Genomic DNA, 24796 nt, shown 5'->3' on the forward strand with positions numbered 1-24796 from the left:
CCACTTGACGAGCTGATTCAAGGCGTTTTTGTTTCTAACAGAAGAGCTCCCGTACCAGGCGACCAGGCAAAAAGCTCGGGTCGCTTCGATGAATGCCCGATAGAAAAGTGTCATCACAGTTTTATCTACATGAAAGAAGGACAGTTTCCGAAGACAATACAGTCGTTGGTGGCCCTTTTTACAAACAGCAGCACAGTTTTCATTAAAATTCAGTTTGCAATCAATAATTGTTCCAAGATACTTGTAGGACTCCACACACTCCACTTGTTGTCCCTTTATATATGTTACAACATGTGGGAGAGCGCTCTTCCTAAAGTCAACATCGCATGCAGCCTCGTGCATCTTATCTAAGCGCTCACAGGACAAACTACAAACTCTTTTTCCCACTGTGAGTTAAACACTGTCCATCTCCGGAATATATCGTCCCGCTCTGGCGCCAGTATTAAAGAGTGCGGGGTAAAATCCACGCTACAGAAGCGTGATCAAAACACTAACAGGTGAACTCCCACCCCCACCAACCCATGTGTCTGATCGGTTCGTCAATCAGGCCCTTCGGAACTCACGGAGACAGGGGCGAGTGCCAGACCCTTGATAGAAAACTGGGAAGCGTGTAGTCTGGCCGGCCAGGCTGCAATAGTTTTTCCCAAATTGCATAAACAAAACTTCAACATCTGTTACTTGCGACCCAAGTCGAGCATGTTTTCTATTCACAGAGTTAAGAAGAAGAAGGGAGAATGGTTGGAGAGACCCCTGGTCGATTCACTCTACATAGAAAACATCCCATTATGTATTGGCCGGCCCCAGAATGATCTCAGGAAACTCCATTGCTTTGTTTGTTTACAAGAAGATTTTCTCATTTGTGGTGTATTTTTAGGTAATTTCTGACAGTGAAAATGGAAAATAATGAGCCAAATTCTCCAAAAAGAGTATTTTGTTGAAATTTTTGTTGAATTATATTTTACTTGAGTATTTTGGACCAAAAAAATCCAGTCAACCTATGATTGGACCACAAATAATTTAATATGGAGAAGAAATGCTTAATTTTAATGCTCGGTTTTCATGTTTTTTTTTATTTTTCTGTCCTTAATTAATGTTTTGATTTATGTGATGGTGTTCCATGACTGGAATAGATGTTTTGGGGAGAAGTGCCTGTTTAAAAATCTGTGCCACATGTCTATATTGATCGAAATATAATTTGCCTAAATACTGTATGCAAGTAAATGGAACTGGAATCAGTCCCTGATCAGGGACGGCGGTCCTGAACAGGTTAATATGTCTGGCATGCAGCACATATCTGTTAGATGGCTCAAGATTTACCCACTTTCCCTTGGTTTGGCGATAGTCGATGTTTGTTTTGTTGCAAGAATAGGCAGCATTCCCCCCCTTACTGTTATTGTGGAACCATACTGTACCAATAGGCCATTAGCCAGTCCCAGCATCCTTTGTGAATACGGAACTTTTCCCTTTGAGTTTCTGAGCATAAATATTAAACATTTCCTCACTTCACAAGAGGTAAAACAAGGATAGCACACAAACTATCCCATCACAGGTTTCTAAAAGAACTAAACCCCAGAATAAAGCACAACATATCCCCTTTTAAATATCTCTATATGCTTTCTGCTAATGAAACCAGCTCATCTGTAAAAGGCTGTGCCAACATTTGCGCGCGGTGCCGACCGAAGCATAAGGCGGAGAGTCTGTGATACAATACATTCCCTTCATTGTGTTTTTTTTTGCTCTTTTCAGCAGATTTTCCGATCATGCCGGACCACGCTCTTCCATTGTTGCAATTCCGTTTAAAAGAAATGAAACGATATATCCATCCATTATCTGATTGCGCTTATCCCAGCTGACTTTGGAGCGGTTGGCCCCGGACAGGACGCTCTCCGGAGATGAACCATAAAGAAGGGGGCCAAACGTCCTCGCTCGCACTTCGGGGGCCGGTTCCAGAGCAGCCAATTAACCTCCAATGAAAGGGGTGACGCTCGCCGGTGCCTGGGCTCTAATCTAAAGGGTAATTCAGCGGGATGTGTGTGAGAACGATTAGGGCTTTGCGACATGATCACCGGCTGCGGTAGGTTTGGGAAAGTAAAGGCCACTTTGGCAAATGTGTGATATGGTTAAGCCTGGAGTACAATAAAGAGAAGATGGAACTCATGGAAATCAGTAAAAGATCCACAAAAAAAAGGTCTGCTATGAAGTTTGGAAACACTTTTAATGCATCGGCTTGTTATTTTCAACACTATCTACACTGTGTGATTTTGATTATGGAGGAAATAACTCAACATACGTATTATATTACATTCTTCACAATTGCCAGTTTTCTCAATGAGCTTCATTATCCAGTCACCTGAAAGACCTTCAGTGCAGTGTTCATTTCGTCGACTGAAATATCTCACCATCACTTTAGTCAATGCATTTTTTTTAGCTGACTAAAATTACACTCAAACTAAATTTAAAGTTGTTTGTGAGACTAAAACTGGCTAAAATGTCCCGATGTTTGTGTCGACTAAAACTAGACTCAAATTGAAGAGAATTAAGGTGAGACACTAACCTGGCTAACACCATGCTGCTGTGTGCGCTCGAATTATTTCGAACTGCACAACAGCCTGGGGACCATGGCCGAAATTTTCCGGTGGATTTGGGAACCAATCACAGAACGAGGAGGGACGGCAAGATGATGACGCTATTCGATATACGGAAGCTTGTAGTTTATTTACGGATAACAAAAAAAAAAAAGTTTATTTACGGATCCAACATGACGGCAGCAGACACGATGGTATTTTGCGATCAAGCTTTAGACCTTGTTCTAAATAATTTAGCTCAAAAGTTTACAGCGGGTGCGTCATACGTCATCTCATACGATGATATGATTGGCTGTGGCTACGTGCAGACGCATGATAGAATTTTTTCTTTTTTTTCGTATCGCCCAATAAACGACTATTGACGATCGTAAACCACACCTCTCCTACGAGAAAATGAATTGGTGGTCCCCAGACTAAATATCACTTGTGATTTTAGTCTGGTGTTAGCCAGGCTAGTGAGACACTGCAGGTGAATAGGGAAAAAAATGTATATTTACAGATATCAATTTGAAACGTTTGCTGTCGATCACTGGCATAACTGTGAGAAAAAAAATACATGGCAAGTTTTCTGTCATTTTATCCTTTCATATAAGAACAAGGTTTTTTATGCCTAAAAATGCCCCAAATTTCCCATCTTTTCGGCGACGAAATCTGAATAATGGATAGAGCTACATTCAAATTTATGGTTTCATTTTATTTGGGATTTCTTGTTTAGTTTTAAAATAAGCTGTTTTTTAGTGGAAAATTGTGTAAAAATGTAATTTTCGACTTATTTTTTGACATTCAAAACTCAATAAATGGGGCTAGAGATTAAATAATAAAAAATCCCTCTGAAAAAATCTTCCAAATATTGTTCAGTCCAAGGCTGGAAAATCTGAAGTCTTTAGGTCCGACTGACGTGGACATAGTGTCGCCACAATGACAGAAAAATGTGTTTTGAGAAAAAGGCCCTTGAAATTGCATTCTCCCATATAAGTCTATGTGGGAACATTGAATCAGCGCAATATTTAAACATGTTATTGTGAAGATTAGGTATATTTTCTGTTTCTGGGTGAAAGCTTATATGTCCAATTTGCCCCAAAACCTGAAAACTGAATTTTTTTTTGTTTTGCCTGTAGTGTCTCCCCTTAATCTTGACTAAAATTAAATGGTAAATGGACTAAACTTATACAGCGCTATTCTACCTTTATCAGGCCCAAAGCGCTTTACTGTAAGGAACCAGTCACCCATTCACTCTCTCACTGGAGGCAAGGAGGGTGAAGTGTCTTGCCCAAGGACACAGCGACAGTGTGGACCTTCAGGAGGCGGGATGTTTGCCGGATCCTCCAAAGCAGCTCCCTTAACCGTGAAAGACTGAAAAATGGGGGCCTGCCCGGCATAGTTTACATCGTGTGTGTGCATTTGCGGGAGCTGGGATTCGAACCCACGATCCTCCGATCACGAGACGACCCGCTCTACCAACCGCTTCACCGCCACCGACCAAATGTCAATGAAATGACATTTGGTCAGAAGACTAAAACTAAATTAGAACATGTCAAAATGAACACAGTGAGAATCTACAACGTAAATAGTCTTGAAATTAAAAAGAAGAAAATGTATTTCTTTATATAAAGGTGGGCTCATTCAGTATTAATAAGGTAATAAACATTAGGAATTGTCTTAAGGTTAGGATTAGGGTAGGCCATGAATAAGCAGATTATTCATTATTAATGCTCATTAATGCCTTATGAATACATCTTAAAGGTGCATTATGCAACTTTTAATGTGGAAAACAAAAGTTGATATTTGTTTGTATTGACCTTCTCGTAACCCAGCGGCTGTATGAGTGGTCATCATGGCGCCTTTACTTTCCATCACAGTGGCCTCTACAGCGCTCCAGGATCAACTGTTTTGTAGGGTTTCTGATGAGAGGGTCCGTCAGCAGAGAAAACCTTCTGACCAATTGAACCTGGAGCTTCCTGGAGACCACTGTGATGGAAAGTAAAGGCGCCATGCAGACCACTCATACAGCCGCTGGGTTACGAGAAGGTCAAATACAAACAAATAAACTTTTTTTTTCCATATAAAAAGTTGCATAATGCACCTTTAATGTTGCCGAAAAAACAATCCATAAAAAAACAATTCCAAACTTTGTGACACCACTTTTTATTTTTTTATTTGTTGAAAGCTAACGAGAGAGATTTCATTTGTGTCGCGAAATCTCAACGCGCTTTGCAAGAGACAATTATTCAATCAGTCCACACTGAGCCGTCTGTAGCTGAAACCGCCCTGGGGCAGGCTGACAAAAGAGCAGCTGTCAATCTGTGCTTCAACACCAACACCATCGAAACCTCTCACACGAGCGGCCTGGACGTCCCATTGTCCCATCCTGGTACTAGCCAGGCCTGACCTGCCCGGCGTCCGAGATGAGTTAGATCGTTGGGGTACGATCACATCCACCTGGGATTTATTCGTTTCAGATGTTTCAATGAAAAAAAGGAAATGACAGCGATGGCACTGAAGGGATTCACGAGACAAAGAGACACTTCTTCCAATTCCTCTCCAAGTGTCTCCCACCTTTATTTAAAAAAGCTAATCCAACTCATAAGACCTGACTAACTCTGATAGAATGTTTTGTTATTGCAGGGGTGTTTGTACAGGGTGTTCATTCCATGTTCATTTCTGTACTCTTTTTAATGGTTGTTGTTTTAAAAGTACGAGGAGTATGGATGGAAAGCAGCCCGTGGCAAAATCTGGCACATTTACACAAAGAAACTGTACTGAGTGTTCATTAATGAGCACAGTTCTCTCCAAATAAACAAAGAAAATCGAGCAAAGCAAACTGAAACAACATGTATGTATTCAAATGCAACTCATTTCACTAAAGAACACTAAAGGGACAGTTTCAAAGGACATGAAGACATCTAAATTCAACCCGACAGGAGGCTGGTGTCTGATCTCATTGTCTGTGGATATTATTCTGGCAAAAAAGCGATTGGCACAAACGTTCTGCGGAAACTTTATACCCTGCAAACAAGTGGATTGGGTGGAAAAAAAGAACTTTTGAAAACCCTCCTCCGTATCGGCTTATAGAAACAGTATCGCAATCTGCGCAGTCTCTCTTTCTGTCTCTCGGAAAAAGAGCCGTCATGTTCTGAAGTTTTTTATAAAGCATTCCCCGGTCTGCCAGAAAGCGCCAAAGCCTTTCCAACATGGCGAGGTTCCATCTGTCTCGCCGCCACTCCCCACCGGCCGCCATTTGAAAAAAAAAAAAAAAAAAAAAGAACCAGGCAGTTAGAAAGCTGCTCTTCAGGCTGACGCATCGGTGCGCGCTCGCTGACAATGCAGCGCAATAACCCGCGTGATTGCGCAATAAAACGGAGTAAAGAAGGACTGAGGGCACTAACTAATGTCTTTGGTGATCAGGAGTGCAGACGTTCTGGTTGGGATGGGCCGATGGTGGAGGTGTGTTTTAGGGTGACACCAAGGCCGGACCGAGTCTTTCAGGTGAAAGAACAGCTTTCACTTGCGTGGCCTGCTCTGTTGTTATTCTTGTGTTCTTTCGGGGGAGATCTGGGTAAAACTTACAGAAAAAAAAGATCTGTCTCGTTTCACAATTGAGATCCGGTTTGAAGTGTTGACCTTAAAGTGCCGGTCAGTCATGAACGTCACACCACTATTTCATATGAATCATTATTAATGAGAAATCTGCTTGTCTTTTTCACTTTTCAAAACTTTCAAAGACACTTTTCAGAGACCAACAGGCCCGGTTAGAACCACAAGGCCGTCCTTCTGTGGACCCACCACCTGCAGGAGGAGCCATAAGGGGCTGGTACAATGTGATGGATGGATGGATGGATGGATGGATGGATGGATGGATGGATGGATGGATGGATGGATGGATGGATGGATGGATGGATGGATGGATGTCCTCATCAATGGACATCATGCTAGGCCATAGCATGGGCCTAGCATGCTATGGCCTATATTTGATGTGGGACCAAGTGACACCCTAAACAAAACTGGCAGAAGTCAAATGTAATACTTTTTAATGCCCAAATACTATATTTTAATGCATAAACACAGAAGAAGTCTGTGCATATTTAATTTCTTAAGATTTGCAAACATTTCATCAAACAGAGGAAAGAGAATTGGACAAAACGGGAAACATTTGAGCAAAAATGTGTGGTACACTTCAGCCAAAATGCAACTGAACATATTTTGGACTATCATTTTGGTATATTATACAGTAAAAATTGTTGAACAATGTCATAATTTTACAAGAAATTTAAAGCCAATTTGAATCCAATTTAATGCTTTTTAATGCCCTTTAAGGCCTTGATTTTGGCACAATTAATGTAATGACTTTTAATGCCCCGAAGAAACCCTGTTGAGAAATATTCTATGTTTTGTCCCATTTTTTTTGTTATCTTTTCATGTGGTACTTGTTATGGTACCCAGCCTTACTGCGCTGCGTCTGGTTCAATTGCCAAAAAAAATAAGAAACAAGATCCGTCTCTTCCCACCATGGAGATCCGCTCAAATGTTTGCATCAAAGGCTGGCTCTGGTCCGTACAGTAATTGTAAAACGATGACGTCTCCTCCGTTACATAAAAGGCAGAGTCTGCTCCGCTGGACGAGCTCTCGACACCTGCTGGAGGATTGGGGCTGTTAAGATCACAGGCACGGCACTCGCGAGGCTCGTAAAGACTCGTGTTAATTAAACGGTGAAGTGGTGTGCGACTGCCTGGCGAGGGACTCCGGGACGGGGCCCCCCACACCGCCTCCCCGCCTTCCTCTTCGAGTGGCTCTGTCATTTTTTAACACGGGCCCATTAAGTAAGTAACTCAATTACGTATTCAATCATTTATGCGCGCCATACTTCACGGCGCCGACTTCTATTTATTTTATCCGCCTCGTGTGCCGGCGCTGTCAGTGCGGCCCCCGGTGATTTACGCCGCGGCCCCGGGCAATCGGCACCCGCGTGGTTCGGTTCATCCTGTGGGAGGGGAACTACTTTACAATGTGGAAGCTGTCAGGGAAAGGTAACTGCAGAAAACTGGCCCCGACATACAGATCTGTGTGGATCTAGAAGGACAGTCAAATCAACTCTCAACACGAAAGGGAAACACTGTACATCACGGGCCGGTAAATCCGTGGTACTTACAGTGGTAATTACTAGTAATGACAGTGGTATTTATTGGGGTACTTACAGTGGTAATTACTAGTAATGACAGTGGTACTTATTGGGGTACTTACAGTGGTAATTACTAGTAATGACAGTGGTACTTATTGGGGTACTTACAGTGGTACTTCTTGGTACTTATTGTGATACTTAAAGTGGAAAATACTAGCATTTATAGTGGTAATTCTATGTTCTTATTGTGGTACTAAAAGTGGTATTTACTTGTAATTAGGGTTAGGGAGTAGTGTTCATTTTGACAACATATTTTATTTTAGTTTTAGTCTTAGTCTTTTGACTAAAATGTAGTTTAATTTTAGTCGAGATTTAGTCAAAAAAAAACGTTTCAATTTTAGTCTAGTTTTAGTCGACTAAAATTGCATGTCAATTTAGTCGACTAAAATGAAGACTAATTTAGCCGACTTTGCATTGATAATATTCATTATAATCATATTTAATCTTGTTCCTCTGCTTCATGGAGCTGCTCCACATGAACAAAGCTCAGAGCTGCTCCTTTGGCAGAGAATTTACATGATCTGAGGCTCTTTCAGACGCTCAATAGAAGTTTGGATGATTTTAGTCTCTCCTTTTCATTTTTATTTAGTCCTATTTTAGTCGACTCAAATATCTGGACATTTTAGTCATAGTTTTAGTCTCATGAGAAAGTTTTAATTTAGTTTTAGTCCAATTTTAGTCGTCAAAAATATCACTTTGACTAAAATTAAGACTAAATATTCTAGTCGACGAAATTAACACTGTTAGGGAGACACAGAGTTACCACAGTATCTCTCATTACTAAGAGATACTGTGGTAATGCTCTTAGTAATGAAGGTTGTACTTTTATTTGCTTTGGTACTTTAAGTGATAGTTTCTAGTAGTTACAGTGATACATCTATGGTACTTATTGGTAATTCAAGAATACTACGGCAGCAATTCATAGGTAGTAAATGTGGTACTTCTACACACAGAAGTAATTTCTAGGATTTTGTGACTATAAAACAACATAAATCAACATTAGAGAAAACAAGAAGTACAACCTTCATTACTAAGAGTTACCACTGTTTCTAGAAGTACATACCTGGTAATTCTCACTATAGTATCCTTAAGTACACAATAAGTACCTAGAAGTACCACTATTATTACTAGTATTTACCACTGTAAGTACCACAATAAGTATCTAGAATTACCTCTGTAAGTACCAAGGACTTACCGGCCCGTAATGTAAAGTGTCACAGTTTTTTATGTGTTGCACACGTCCAAAGTCTTTGTGAAAGAGTGAGTGTGGTGTGGGTGCACATGTTGTCATTCTGCCACCAAAGACAAAGTTACTCCAGGAAACTTGTAACTGGTACATCTCCGACCTCTGACCAAGAAAAAAATGCCTCGGAACGTTGCTCGAACTGGTAATTACAACTTGTAAACTTGGAGATGATCAGATTCGTGCAGCTCCACATACTGTACACCACTGTAATGGAAACCCCAAGGTGGAAGTGTGGCTGATGATAAAACTTTGACTAAACCACTGATTCAGGGACGTCCAATCCAATCCAACTTTATTTATAATGCACTTTAGAAACAACATAGTTGACCAAAGTGCAGAACACAACAGCAAAAGGTCACAGTAAAAAAGAGCAGCACAAAGGTAAAAAGATACAAGGAATACAAACAGGTAAAAAAGATAAAACCACAAAAGACTCAATTAAAAGCTGCAGTAACAGATAAGTTTACTGTGTATGATAACGTCAACTTTTGATATTACTGAAGCCCTCAATATAACATTTGAACTTGAGTCTTATCTATCCACTACAGTATCAAGAATCTGTATGTAACTTCTTAGTAATGTAATGATGTGTCCTTTAACACATTGAGTGTCGCGCTGTTTTGGGGATTTAGCTGTTGAGTGCCAACAATCCAGACCATTTTTCATGATATTTGTAGCACCACAGCGATTTCTATGTTATAGCTATGGACACATGCTGGGGCTCGTTTGAAAGGTGAGACTCAAAGCTCTCCGTAGGTGAAAACTGTTTAATTCTCAAAATCAAAATGACTGATAGATTCAGAGAAAATGCGTTTTATGAAACACTCTCCTTTCTGATTAAGTCCTCTCTCCTCTCTGTACAGACGCTAACGTTATGGGAAAAGGCAAATGCCGAAATATATTTGTTTCAAGTCAATTTTCACCGACAACATTGTTTTGAAACACCGCGTGTATTCGATCCCGTTTTATCACGTGTGCATTTAAACAGCCTGGTTCTCGGATTGAAGACTTTAACAGGATGTTTCTCAGCCGTCCTTGGACCGATTTTAACCATTTAAAAACTCAGAGAAACGTTAAAATCTCAACTGCGTCGATCTTTCCGTGGGTGTCTATGTCTCGTTTCGTAAATAAATAAACAACGTAAATAAAGTGGCTGAATTAACGACTCAACCCTGTAAAGAAAAGAAAACTACAACTTGGAAAACAAACAAAGTTGTTGGCATTAGCCGTGTTGTTGGCGGGTTTCTGCAGCTGGGACAAAGAAGAACAAGAACAAGAAGAAGAAGAGAAAAAGAGAACAAGAAGAGAAAAAAAGAAGGAAAGAAGAAGAGGAAAAGAGAAGAAGAACAGAGGAGAAGGAAAAAAGAAGAAAGGAGAAGGAAAGAAGAAGAGGAGGATGAAGAAGAAGGAACGTAAAAAGAAGAGGAAGAAACGAAGACGAGAAGGAGTAAAGAAGAAGAGAGAAGAAGGAAAGAAGAAGAAAAGAAAAGGAGAAAAGAAGAAGAAGAGAGAACAAGAAGACAAAAGGAGAAGGAAAGAAGAAGAAGAAAAGAGAAGAAGAACAGAGGAGGAGGAAAAAAGAAGAAAGGAGAAGGAAAGAAGAAGAGGAAGATGAAGAAGAAGGAAAGTAAAAAGAAGAGGAAGAAACGAAGACGAGAAGGAGTAAAGAAGAAGAGAGAAGAAGGAAAGAAGAAGAAAAGAAAAGGAGAAAAGAGAACAAGAAGACAAAAGGAGAAGGAAAGAAGAAGAGGAAAAGAGAAGAAGAACAGAGGAGGAGGAAAAAAGAAGAAAGGAGAAGGAAAGAAGAAGAAAGGAGAAGGAAAGAAGAAGAGGAAAAGAGAAGAGGAGGAGGAAAAAAGAACAGAGGAGGAGGAAAAAAGAAGAAAGGAGAAGGAAAAAAGAAGAGGAGGATGAAGAAGAAGGAAAGTAAAAAGAAGAGGAAGAAACAAAGACGAGAAGGAGTAAAGAAGAAGAAAAGAAAAGGAGAAAAGAAGAAGAAAAGAGAACAAGAAGACAAAAGGAGAAGGAAAGAAGAAGAAGAAAAGAGGGGAAAGAGAAAAGAAGAAGAAGGAAATGAAGAAACGACAAGAAGAAGAAATAGAAGGAAAGAGGCAGAAATGAGAAGAAGGAAAGCAAATAAGTAGAAAAGAGAAGAAAAGAAGAGGAAGGAAAGAGAAAGAAAGCTGGGACGCTCTGAGGTCGGATCTCGTACATTCCAAGAGCGAAATTACCCAAACTGAGCAAATGACCCAAGCAAACTAAAACACACATATACACCTCTCTTACATGCAGTGAGTCAGGTCGATTTTCAAACATGGCCGTACTTCTACACGAGGTCTAGCTTTTGTTTACCGCGGTACCTTAAAGCCACTCGGGCCCGTCCCGTTCACAGAACAGGTCCGTTCTGACGGCTACAGGCCGATCGGTAATTACCCGTGTTTGCTTTTCGCCCGTTTTCTGTGTACACTCCGCGGCCGACATTATTTTGATTAAAAAGCTGTTGGAGTGGAGGGTGCTCATCGCCCGGAGCACCCTAAGGTGACAGTGACATCAATAATCCGGTCTCAGCTGGCGACGGCGCCGACGGTACACGGAGCGCGATGACCGACAAGGACAATGAACAATCCAAATATTGGAGATGTGAATCGGGCCGCGATGATAACCACATTACTGCGGCTCATAAATCACGCCGCCGCTCGCGTATTACTTAAAACACTGTGGAGGGGAGAGGAGACTGGATTGGAATTGGCAAATGTCCGATCAATGTGAAATTCCACGTCGGGCGGGAAGTTAGGGCTGACTTCACCCTCACGCTGCTTATTGAAAGGCAAACGGAGTCCACTGAGAAGAAGAAGAGGGGGAAGGGGAGGAGAGGCAAAGAGAAGAAGAAGGAAAGAGAACAAGGAGAAGAGGAGGAGGGAAAGAAGATGAGAGAAGGGAAGGCAAAGAGAGGAAGAAAAGACGAAAAGAAGGAAAGAGGAAGAAAAGAGAAGAAAAGAGAAGAGGAAAAGAGAAAAAGGAAAGAGAGAACAGAAAAGAGGAAAAGAAGAAACGAGAGGGAAAGAAGGGGTAGAAGGAAAGAAGAAGAAGTAAGGCGAAGAAGGAAAGAAGAAGAAAAGAGGCGAAGGAAAGAAGAAGCAGAAAGGAGAAGGGGAAGAAGAAAGGAGAAGGGAAAGGAGAAGAAGGAAAGAAGAGGAAGGAGTAGAAGGAAAGAAGAAGAAGTAAGGGGAAGACGAAAAGAAGAAGCAAAAAAGAGGAGAAGAAAAGAAAAGGAAAGAAGAAAAGAGGAGAAGGGAAGAAGAAAGGAGAATGGAAAGAAGAAGAAAAGAGGAGATGGAAAGAAGAAGGAAAGAGGAGAAGGGAAGAAGAAGGAAAGAGGAGAAGGGAAGAAGAAGGAAAGAGGAGAAGGGCAGAAGAAGGAGAAGAAGCAAGGCGAAGAAGGAAAGAAGAAGAAAAGAGGAGAAAGAAAGAAGAAGGAAAGAGGAGAAGGGAAGAAGAAGGAAAGAGGAGAAGGGAAGAAGAAGGGAAGAGGAGAAGGGAAGAAGAAGGAAAGAGGAGAAGGGCAGAAGAAGAAGAAGAAGCAAGGCGAAGAAGGAAAGAAGAAGAAAAGAGGCGAAGGAAAGAAGAAGCAGAAGGGAAAGAAGAAAGGAGAAGGGAAAGGAGAAGAAGGAAAGAAGAAGGAGTAGAAGGAAAGAAGAAGAAGAAAGAAGAAGTAAGGGGAAGACGGAAAGAAGAAGCAAAAAAGAGGAGAAGAAAAGAAAAGGAAAGATGAAGAAAGGCGAAGAAGGGAAGAAGAAGAAAAGAGGAGAAGGAAAGAAGAAGGAAAGAGGAGAAGGAAAGAAGAAGGAAAGAGAAGGGAAGAAGAAGGGAAGAGGAGAAGGGAAGAAGAAAAGAGAATGGAAAGAAGAAGAAAAGAGAAGGGAAGAAGAAGGAAAGAGAAGGGAAGAAGAAGGAAAGAGGAGAAGAGAAGAAGAAGGAAAGAGGAGAAGGACAGAAGAAGGAGAAGAAGCAAGGGGAAGAAGGAAAGAAGAAGAAACGAGGCGAAGGAAAGAAGAAGCAGAAAGGAGAAGGGAAAGAAGAAAGGAGAAGGGAAAGGAGAAGACGGAAAGAAGAAGCAAAAAAGAGGAGAAGAAAAGAAAAGGAAAGAAGAAGAAAGGCGAAGAAGGGAAGAAGAAGAAAAGAGGAGAAGGGAAGAAGAAGGAAAGAGGAGAAGGGAAGAAGAAGGGAAGAGGGGAAGGGAAGAAGAAAGGAAAGAGGAGAAGGGAAGAAGAAGGGAAGAGGGGAAGGGAAGAAGAAAGGAAAGAGGAGAAGGAAAGAAGAAGGAAAGAGGAGAAGGAAAGAAGAAGGAAAGAGGAGAAGGGAAGAAGAAGGAAAGAGGAGAAGGGCAGAAGAAGAAGAAGAAGCAAGGTGAAGAAGGAAAGAAGCAGAAAGGAGAAGGGAAAGAAGAAAGGAGAAGTGAAAGGAGAAGAAGGAAAGAAGAAGAAGTAAGGGGAAGACGGAAAGAAGAAGCAAAAAAGAGGGGAAGAAAAGGAAAGAAGAAGAAAGGCGAAGAAGGGAAGAAGAAGAAAAGAGGAGAAGGAAAGAAGAGGGAAAGAGAAGGGAAGAAGAAGGAAAGAAGAGAAGGGAAGAAGAAAGGAGAAGGGAAAGAAGAAGAAAAGAGGAGAAGGGCAGAAGAAGAAGGAAGGAGAAGAAGGAAAGAAGAAGAGAGAAAAGAAGGAAAGGAGAGATAAGAAGGAAATAGAAGGAAAGAGGAAGAAATTAGAAGAAGGAAAGAGGAGAGAAGAAGGAAAGTGTCATATGTAGAAGAACAAATGGTCTCGATGTCCGAGTGACTGAACGTCTCTCTATCATTCACACGTACCGTCCACCACGGTCAGGTCTGACCAGTGGCAGTAAAACAACATCACCTCGGAGGTCGGCCCGGCAGTGTGATATTTGGTCAGACACTTCAGTGAAAGGCCAGCCCGCCTCATCGGGGAATCCGCACAGTCGCCGCCGTCGCCGCGGGGAGAAAGTCTGTTTGTTTAATATGCCATTTTCAAACAGGAACGGGGCTAATCCCGGCGGCACGGCGGCCCGAGCGGAACACGGCCCCGCGGAATTTGATCAGAGCTAAGAAAGTGTTTACCCATGTTTGGGGCCTGACATTTATTGAAAGTGGCCTTTTAGTAAAAGTCATAGGCGACGCGTGGACGGGGTTCCAGATGAGCCCGAGAAGTTTGTCTCTCTCCGCCGAGCGAGCCCATAAAAGGGGCGTTGAGTGGGCGATGGAGTCGTAAATCAGACCCCGACAAAGCGCCGCGGACTGAAGGCGCCGCCACGTCACAAGTCACTTTTATCGGATTAGACAGAGGTGATGTGCGTTCCATAAAGAAATACAAGTAAAAAGTTCATTAGCTCCCTATTGTATCTTTCACATAAAACACGGCTCCATAGAATACGACGCTGTTCCAAAATGTTCTTCTCTTAAAACAATAGTGCTGATGTGAATGAAGTCAAACATAATCATCTCCTCGTAATTCTTAAGTTGTCATTTATTTAGCAGAAGGACATGAATATTAAGGAAAATAAAGTCTTAAGGCGAGACACTGCAGGTGAATAGGGAAAAAAATCTAAATTTACAGATTTCAATTTGAAACTTTTGCTGTAGATCACTGGCATAAATGTGAGAAGAAAATACATTGCAAGTTTTCGGTCATTTTATCTTTTCATATAAGAACAAGGTGTTTTATGCCTAAAAATGCCCCAAATTTCCCATCTTTTCGGCGACGAGATCTGAATAATGAATAGAGCTACATTCAAATTTATTGTTTCATTTTATTGGTAAATGAGTTACCAAGACTTTTTCAGAGGGGATTTTGGATTTCTTGTTTAGTTTTCAAATAAGCTGTTTTTTAGTGGAAAAAATTTGTAAAAATGTAATTTTCGCCTTATTTTTTGACATTCAAAACTCTATAAATGTTTAGATAGATAATAAAAAATCCCTCTGAAAAAATCTTCCAAATATTGTTCAGTCCAAGGCTGGAAAATTTGAAGTCTTTAGGTCCGACTGACGTGGACATAGTGTCGCCACAATGACAGAAAAATGTGTTTTGAGAAAAAGGCCCTTGAAATTGCATTGTCCCATATAAGTCTATGGGGGAACATTGAATCAGCGCAATATTTAAACATGTTATTGTGAAGATTAGGCATATTTTCTGTTTCCGGGTGAAAGCTTATATGTTCAGAGACCAATTTGGCCCAAAACCTGAAAACTGAAAAAATTGAGTTTCTCCCCTTACAGTGCATATAACAGGTGCTTTTGACAATATGATGTATCTAGATGGATGACATCAGTTATAAGTATTTTTTTAATTTTATTTTAATGAAGAAATGTCAGGAAGAAGGTTATTTTATCTGTTATTTTTTTTAATCTACTGACAGGAAGTGACATAGATAGAGGTAAAGCTCCAGAGGAGCAAATACAAGAAGAAAAGAGAAGGAAAGAAGAAGAAGGAGGAGAAGGAAAGGAGAAGAAGGAGGTGGGGGAGAAGGAGAAGAAGAAAGGAGAAGAAGAAGGAGGAGGATGAGAAGGAGAAGAAGAAAGGAGAAGGAGGAGAAGAAGGAGGAGGAGGAGAAAAAAGGAGAAGAAAATAAGAAGCAGAAAAGAGGAGAAGAAAGAGGAGAGGGAAAGAAGAAGAAAGGAGGAGGATTAGAAGAAAGGAGAAGAAGGAAAGAACAAGCAGAACAGGAGAAGAAAAGAGGAGAAGGAAAGAGGAGGAGAAGGAGAAGAAAGGAGAAGAAGGAAAGAAGAAAAGGGGAAAAGAAGGAAAGAAGACAGGGAAAAGAAAAAGAGGAAGAAAAGAACAAGAGAAGAGAAGGAGGAAAGAAGACTGACAGGCCGTGACACAGACAGAGGTAAAGTTCCAGAGCAGTTTGACTCATTGACATGACATGGTCGGCACGGCAACAGTCTAAAATCATTTACCTCTATGTCCCTTCCTGTCAGGGTCCAATAAGGAATAAGGAGGTGAAACTATAAACATCACAACAACAACAAAAGCTGGGTAAAACTTTGAGGAAAATCTTAAATATAATTGTGTTATGTTTTCGTTTAAAAAAAAAGCCAGCGAGTGATGGAGGACTTTCTTCAGTCAGTACTGAAACTAACCGATACCGATCCTGATATACACGTGTATATTAGTCGGTAGCAGCAAGTCACATTTAATGCCTTTTAAGTTAATGAGGGAAAATGTTTTGATATTCAAAATCAAATTGGACACAACAGGCGAGATTCGAGTGTAAAATTTGACTAAAAGTTGCAGCTGAATTTGAACATGGTCTTGGTGTTTTGGACAAATGCTGTAAAAATAGTTGAGCGATGTTGAGAGGGGTCCATTCACTTTGGCATCATTCATTTCATGGCTTTCAATGCCCCGCAGAAACCCTGGCTGGTGAACACAGCGCACGACATTCCGGAACTTCATCTCCGACGGCGTAAGAGAAGAGTTTAACTACGAACATATCAAGGCTACGGCGCCTAAAGCGGATTTCAAAAAAACAGAATAAAGCGTAAAATGAAAGGTGTGGATAAACTGCGGACTCCAGTTCAACTGCAGGGGAATATTGTTTGCGTTCCCCGTATTAACTGGACCCGATCCGAACCAGAACACATCCAGCATTTACCCCCCATCGACGCCGGGAGGAACCAATGGCCGCTGGCTGCCCTGCTTTTTGACCACAAACGTGGGGGCCGCCATTGCTCCGCCGTTGCTGCAGTACCTCCATATCGCCGCTAGTCCCCCATTGAAAAGCATTGGACTTTAGACACGTTAAAAACTACTTTAAAGCCTGGTTTCAATTGTTTCAACACTAGACTAGGCTAGATATTCCTCCTGAGATAACGCTGGGTTAATAACAATATAAGAAACCAGGCTGGTTTTCGTAATATGAATTTTTGAAATCTCGTACTTAATGAGGGTCGGACTGTTAGCATTGGAGCAGCGCGAGCTACACGTCACGCAAGGGCCGAGTCTACGGTGAAAATCCCGCCCGTATGTCCTTTTTAGGAACATGCTTCGTCAGAGCTGGGGAGGGGGAGCCTGTAAATCCGCCATGAATTGCCCCACGGCCGTGGTCATTCTGGTAAACGGGGAGGAGTGAGCATAAGACGTCCATTTTTTTTTACAGTCTATGGGAGGAACAGCACGTGTAAAAAAATAAATAAACAACACAACCGCATCTATTTTTCTTGTTTTCCAATTTCCACGGCCAGCTGTCTCCTGTCAGCTCCGATCGCCGGCAACATCGGAGACGCGGCACGCCAGAGTGGATGCACGGCGCGCCACGCAGAGTCACAATATCCGGATCACGTGGCGTTTGGGGGAGGGTGGAGGGGGGGGGCGTTCTCGCTGTCAGGGAACGAGTCATCTCTGATTCTCTCCGCTGCACCGGGGTGCCCGGGGTGAGGCGCTCAATGTGGCGCTCGCTGTCGTGGGGGCGGTGGCCTCGGACGCCCCCGGAACGGCGCGAGGGAAGGGTTGGACTCTGCCGCCGCTGTCGTACATTATGGATGCGTGTGCGCGTCGGCCGGACCCCCCGGGGGCCCCGGAGCAAACCGGGAAGATGTTGTGAGCGCTGTGGGAGGACGGCGCAAATGGCTTCTGTCCTCGCGATTCAAGCGGGACTGTAAAAGCGCCTCACTTTGGACGACCTTTGAGGTGGATTTAAGGCGACAAGCTGCAGGTGAATGAGGACAAAAAATATATATATATAGAGAGAGAGATATCAATTTCAAACGTTTGCTGTTGATTACTGATACAAAAAATGGCCTAAATCGTTATTATTTTCAGTGACAAAATCTAAATAATGGATAAACATGGGTTAAAAATCTGTAAATAAAATGTTCAATAAATCAGGCTAGGAAAGTAGAAGTAATAGTAGTAATAGTGTACAAAGCATATCATAATCTTCTCCCTCCTCCCATCCAGGAGCTTTTTGAACACAGGAAAAGTCAGTATAACCTCCGAGGAACTGCTATTTTCAAAAAAGCAAAATCTAAAAAGAATAAGAAGAGTGGATGTATTTCTGTAAGAGGTGTTAATCTGTGGAACGACCTGGAAGATCAGTTAAAACAGTCCCAAACAGTCAAAGCTTTCAAAAAGTTGTTTAAAGCTGCTAAAATTCAAGAATATATAAGCTTACGATGAACTAAATTAACTTAAAACAAATGTATGTATACAAATATGTTGGAATATTGAAATTTATGTTACTAACTCCAGATACATGCTTTTTTCTCTTCTGTTTAACACTTGATATTGTTCATTATTATTGTTTGTGTTTTGTTTTTCTCTGGTGGAAGTCTGTAAACTGGGTTAGGCGATATAAGTTTTCACTTCAGCCTAAACCCTTTCGGTCGTGTTGTACACAAAGAATTGGAAATGTATTTACGTTTAAAGGAATGAACTGACCGAATAAACTACTACTACTACTACTACTACTACTAAAAGTTGCACATTTTGCCGCTGATGTCTCCCAGAAAAGGATATGACCGGATTTGGATTATAGCACCATCTCGGTCATCTTTCCTCTTGCTACACGTGGATACCAACCATGTCAATATTTGTGCATGGGTGCCCATGGGAAAAAAACAAAAAACAAAAAGCATCTCAAAGGGGGAGTTTGGTCTCATTTTTTACTCTGACGTAGGAAAACAAACCATGATGCTAAGGGAGAAAAGGGGCGATCGATTGCCGTGTCTCGCCTTGAGGGTGAGAGAGGCCTACCAGGAAAGTCTGACCAAGATTTCGAAATGAGCTAATACTTATTTTTCTGCGCTCAAAGAAAAGCCTTTTTCCCCTTTTGTGCTATTTTGAAGTCCCATCGGCTAAAAAGCACACTCCGAATATCACCGTTTGCTTATTAAGCCCGAGCGCCATCAGGGCTGGGGCAGGGGCTCTTAAAATCATATAGCCCCCAAACAGCAGTTAAATAACTTTGGCGAGGCTAACGTCTGCAACAAATTACAAGTAGCTTAGCTTAAATTAGCCGATAGCCGTTTCTGCTCGTCAGCAGTCAATAAACAGTTTAGGGGAGGCCCGGATAGAAGGTTTATGCACAACTGCAGCCTCTGGAGGGTCCTACACCTTGATGTTCGGGAGACTCCAGAGGCACCACCAGCTTCTAATACATGTTTGCTGATTTGTAGCAGCTGTTCTCTTAATCTGATATATTTGTCTGGCAGAAACCGTCCTCATAGTGCCTTTCTTTCGCCACAAATCTCCTAACAGTACGATGATAACGTTTAATCTTTCGTGAAATATTGAAGGTTTTCATACCTAGTCCAAGGCATTCAACTATTTCATGCTTTTCATCAGCAGAGAGATCCTTTTTCTTTCCCGTACTGCTTGATAATGTTGGTCTGCTTAATAACGGTGAACGTCCTTTTTCAGTCGTTTTTTCACATCACAGGCGTCTGAGATTGATGTCAGTGATTCAAAGAGCCCTGAGACACAATACCATCCATTTTTTTCTTTTTTTTTACCTTTTTCGCACTGAAATACAATTTGCATAATAATCCTGAACATAGTGTACAAGCCCAGTACGTGACATTGAGGTCTCATTCCGCACGGCAGAACCAACAAGGTCAGCTCATCCATAAACAGCGCGTGCATTAAGTCCATAGGAATAACAAAGTGGATGCATTTCTTTTTTTCCTTTTCGCTCCCCACAAAGAGCAGCGTCTGTAATCAAGCCTTTATTCACCATCCATACGAAGCGGGTCAGGAGTGCAAGCGTGTTCGCGGTTTCCCGCTCGGCGAATCCCCCCCCGCGACGCGTGACCCCGGGATGTTTTATTTGCGCGTTTCAAATTGACCACTGTCAGAGGTCAGCCCGGCGCGCACTCGCAGAGACTTGGCGCGCCTCGTGATGCATTGTAACGACCGCGATATCGCCGTGCGTAATCACCCCGTCTGCCTCGCCACGCCGCTGAATTATCTCCTTCTAATTCCCCAAATGCGTCTTGTTTTATCGAGCAGTTGATTTTATGTGTAGGCGGGGACGGCGATAGAGATAGATGGGGTGAAGCGTTTCCAGTGGAGGTGGGATTTATGGCTCTTTACGAGGAGCCGAATCGATGGGATCTGTTTGTTTCGGAGAGACGTTTTTAGAAAAAGACTGCCCGGTGACCCCTTCACCACCTTGATGTTTTTTTGACAGAGATGTTATTGCCTTGCCAGACAGCAACAGCAGCAGCAAATGGATAAAACATGGAGAACATTTGATTACACACTTCAAAGGACTTCAGCCTCCAAAATAAAAGAGAGCCTGGTCAGACCCTTTTCGCGGAGCTACTTCAGACTTGCCCCAGTGTGAGAGCACAATCCAAATGAAGCTGTTGTTACACCCTATTGCATCCTGGGTGAATGTGTCTTACCCACCAATGGGAGCTGGGCTTTGAACCGCTAACTAAAAGCTCATTTATGCTCTATGTTCATGTGGATCCACCGGTCCCTTTGTTGACCCGGAGAAATCACCGAAACATTCCATTAGCCGTCGAATCCTGGACCCCATTTAAATTGAACGTTATATCTCCATGCAGGTTTTGTCAGTTTCATGGCATTTCTATCATTTCTGTGGTTTCTTTAGCATTAACATCTCATATCCAACAGAAAAACTTGACTGAATTTGAGTTAGCATCTAGCTCAGAAGACACTTTCAGAGGCTTATTTGTAAATTAAGTAAAATCTCCGAAGGTTTGTACATTCATTCATGATTTCTGACGAGGCCTTGACCTCACCTATAGAGTTCGGGAAAATCCACCATGGAGATCCGCCATGTTTGTAGCTGCTAGCAAACATTTTCCATAGACTAACATTAGCTCAAACTGTATAAAAAGTAAAGAAAAAAGTCGTGGGCGTATGTTACCTGTTGAGTCATGACTGGTAAATCCATCTATCTCACTGTAGGGACCAAATGTTTTAATGTGAACAATAACTCCAGGATTTTACCTTTAAAAATCTCCATTAGTTTATTATTGCTGCAAATCCCATGATGCCTAGCGATATGACATCACAAACACTATATGTGGTTGATTGTCATATCCTATAATACCACACAAGCTGCAATAAAAATTAGATATGATGTAACTCAATTTCTTTCAGTTAGAAGTTTTACAATGGAAAAAAATGGGAGGGGGGGATGTTAATAAATGTATAGTTATATATATAAAATGTATACAAATAAATATCAAGCCCAAAAATATATTAATTATCATGACGGCCCTATTGACAACAGCTGAAAACATCTGGATTGTTCATAATTTGCGATGTTTGGTGGCTAATGCTAACGGCTATAGGAAAAATACATTGAGCAGGCTAACAGTCTCTGAAAAGCCTCCCGGATTAGCCTACTTGCTAGCCTACTCGCATACGTTAGGATCGAACGCCGCTTCTCCTTTTTGTTTCTTTGTTTCTCAGCCCATCAGGTGAAGCAGAACAAACGGCTAAACTAAAAAAAAAATCAAATCAAATGAAACAATTTGCAAACAAACCATCCCTGCTTAACCTCATTTCCTTTCCACTTCTTCAGTTAACCATCTGAAAACCATCGCGGCTGGCACCATATTGTTTACATTTCGTCTCTCGCTCTGCGTTTTCTGACGCACTCGCAGCGCCCACTGGTGGTAACATACGATAACACGTGCTAGCCATTAGGAACGCAAAAACGCAGTGACAGTTGATGCGCGCGGATCTATTTGCGTACAGAATAGGAGCACACATGAGCCTTAACCCATTGTAAAGAGGAAAACAATATCTGAGTGCTAAATCCTGAGAGGCGCATTGTTCTACAAAAGCATTTGCGTCGCCTGCTCTGCTGTTATGACGTTTTGTGTATCCATTGCTCGTCCATTTGCCTAAAAACGGAAAGAAATAGGTGGGCCTGGCTCTTTTTTTTTCGCTAACAAGACCCGATTCTGTCATGAATACCATCACCGTCCGCCTCTACAGCGCTAAATAATTTCCTCTAATTCCCCAAATGCCCCTTGTTTCATCGAGCGGTTGATTTGGTGCGTGGGAGGGCAGAGCGATAGTGATAGACGCGAGCGGGCGGGCGGGCGCTGCCAGGCCCAATCCGCCACTATCTGTTGTGCGCCTTGACTTTGTTTTCCTTCAATATCGTTGCGGAATCTTTAATTAAAAATCAAATCTCCTAAATTTCGCCCGAGAGAGAGAGAGAGAGGACTCTAAGGTGGCGGCACGAGGGGCAGGCATCACTTTATTTTCTCGTAATGACTGAAAACATGTAATTACATGCTCGCAAACTCCGATCCCGCGCTGCCGGTTTGTCGCTGCGGAGAATTTAATTAGCCTGTGGAATTTTTGTGCCAAAAGCTAAGGCGAGATCCACCTATGCTGTCATCTTGGAAACTCTTTATGTACCTCACTGAACTCGCATTGGAAGGAAAAAGTAAGTGAACCCTTTGGAATTTCTGACATTTCTGCTTAAATCGGCCATAACATGTGGTCCGATCTTTATTAAAATCACAAGAATGAGTCTGCTGAAACTAATACCCCCCAAACAGAGGGAATAAGTGAGTACACCAATGGGTTCAATAGCTGGTTGACCCTCCTTTGGCAGCAATAATGTTTCCTGTAGTTGAAGATTAGATGTGCACAACGATCAGGATAAATCTTGGACCATTTCTTTACAAGTTTCAAGTTTCAAGTTTAATGGTTTTGTATAGCCCAATATCACAACAGAAGTCGCCTCAAAGGGCTGCAACAAACATCAAGGCAATAAAACACAGCAATAAATATGACAATTAAAAGTTCAGGTGAATCCAGGCAAATATAATGTCCAAAGGTAGCGATGAGCGGCGTGGGCGTCCCCCGTCCTTAGACTCTCCAGTACGGCAAGGAAAAACTCATAAACCCGGCAGGAGAAAAGAGAAACCTTGGGGAGAACCACAGAAGGAGAGATCCACTCCCATGGACGGACAGGCTATAGAGACCCAGGGCCGAAGGATCCCTCAGCAGACGGGCCAAGATCAAAACTGTTGCTAGTGTGAATAGCTTTCTTGAGGTCATGCCACAGCATCTAAATCGGGTTTAGGTCAAGGACTTTGACTGGGCCATTCCAGAACGTGTATTTTTTTTTCTTCTGAAGTGGATTTGCTTCTGTGCTTTGGGTTATTGTCTTGTTGCAGCGCTCATCCCCTTCTGAGCTTCCACTCCTTGGCGGTGAAGCGACAGCACCAAACTGTCTCCAGATTGATTCATGATCAAGACTTTTAGAGATGAGAGAGAGAAAAATTCTTGACTGTAGATCTTCGGAGAGCTCTTTGAAGGGAGGCGTGGTGCACATCAGACAGTGCTTCTCAACAAGAGACAATTCTTGACTCGTGTGTGTTTTTCGGTGGCAAGGTCAGCTTTAAGCCACACCTCTATGATTGGACTTGAGGTTGGCTCACACCTAAATCTAAATTTCTGCATAAAATTCACTAACTAGCTCTTGAAGCAACCTAAGCTAGGGGGTGCACTCACTTACTCCTCCCTGTCCTGTGAATGTTTCCATGTTATGGCCAATACAAATGAGAACATGTAAGTGTTTGGGTGGTATTAGTTTAAGCAGACACTGTTTACTCAGTCTTGTGATTTACATAAAGATCAGACCACATTTTATGGCCAATTTATGCAGAAATGTAAGAAATTCCAAAGGGTTCACATACTTTTTCCTCCCACTGCATGACTTGTTAACTTCCTGCAGCGTGTGTGAGCTACGTTGTTGCTGTGACGGATTCGCTCAGCGCTTTCGAAGAGAAGAAGAGCAGTCGCCTGTCGTGCAAAGAAATGACAAACTGGAGAAAACAGACACAGGGAGAACATGCAAGCTTTACATTGGGGGTTGCTTTATTTTTTTTGTAGTTTTCATCTGAAATAAGTTATTGAATGCAAATGATGTTCCAACCAACCCCAGTGCCTCCCAAACTGTGGACAGACAGGCATCAGGACGGAAGACATTACAAAGACAATACTCTTCAGCAACATTGGCCCAAGGGGTGGACCTGATGGAGCAAAACCAATCGGACTTTTTGATTCAACGCATCAACATTGTCCTCAACCAGCTCACAAAACTTAAACACCGAGTTTGACTTAAACCAATGGAATCTTTGCTGATTTGGCCAGAACAAACATAGCTTATGCTTGAAAGAAGAAGAAATTCACTTGTACACATAGAATAGAAACAACAACACTTGAAACAAGACCAAAGAATTGTCAAAGGCGAGAAACAAACATGCTTGTTCCATTGGCAATTCTAAAGATAGTCCAAATCGACTCCATTGTAAATTCTAAGACAGCTCTGTTGAAGCTCTGTTACAAACGGGGACAGTAAAATGTGCCTTCACCTTAATGCGATCTATGGGATTCTGTCAATAAATGGACGGGATGTGGAAAGCTTCTCCCTAAGGCTTTTCAAACCATTCCCACTGTACTCTCCTCGTTGCTAAAAGTCGGCTTGGGTTTAAATGCCCCCCGAGGATTGAGAAGGCGACTGTGCCCTGTGTATTTTGTGCTGATCCTGTCGGCTGTCCGCTCCTATTCGAGGCCAGGAGCTTATTTGAGTTCAGGAGCGAAGCCAAGCCAAGTTGTACGTCCGGAGCTTGTTTCAAATGTCTGACACATTCGGGCAGGATTTTGACTGGCGGTGACTTGGCACCACCTGCGCCTGCTCCTTCCTGGCAGGTGGGCAATGTAAGATTGCACATTTTTGACGGCAGCTGGACGGACCTGCCACACGTCTACTGCA

The 24796-nt window shown here is 42.2% G+C and overlaps 1 protein-coding gene and 1 pseudogene across 2 annotated transcripts in view; one reads left to right on the forward strand and one right to left on the reverse strand.

Moving 5' to 3' along the window:
- Positions 1-24796, reverse strand: part of LOC306977553 (cadherin-7-like) — a 368395-nt gene that overhangs the window by 282749 nt on the left and 60850 nt on the right. The gene's annotated exons all lie outside the window — the stretch shown is intronic.
- LOC306977825 lies at positions 7092-13239 on the forward strand (annotated as a pseudogene). Its single transcript has 3 exons — positions 7092-7132; positions 12677-12810; positions 13141-13239. The product of its transcript is annotated as an uncharacterized misc_RNA (transcript).

Source organism: Gobius niger (genome assembly GCF_951799975.1).
Source record: "Gobius niger genome assembly, chromosome: 18".
Classification (NCBI taxonomy): Eukaryota; Metazoa; Chordata; class Actinopteri; order Gobiiformes; family Gobiidae; genus Gobius; species Gobius niger.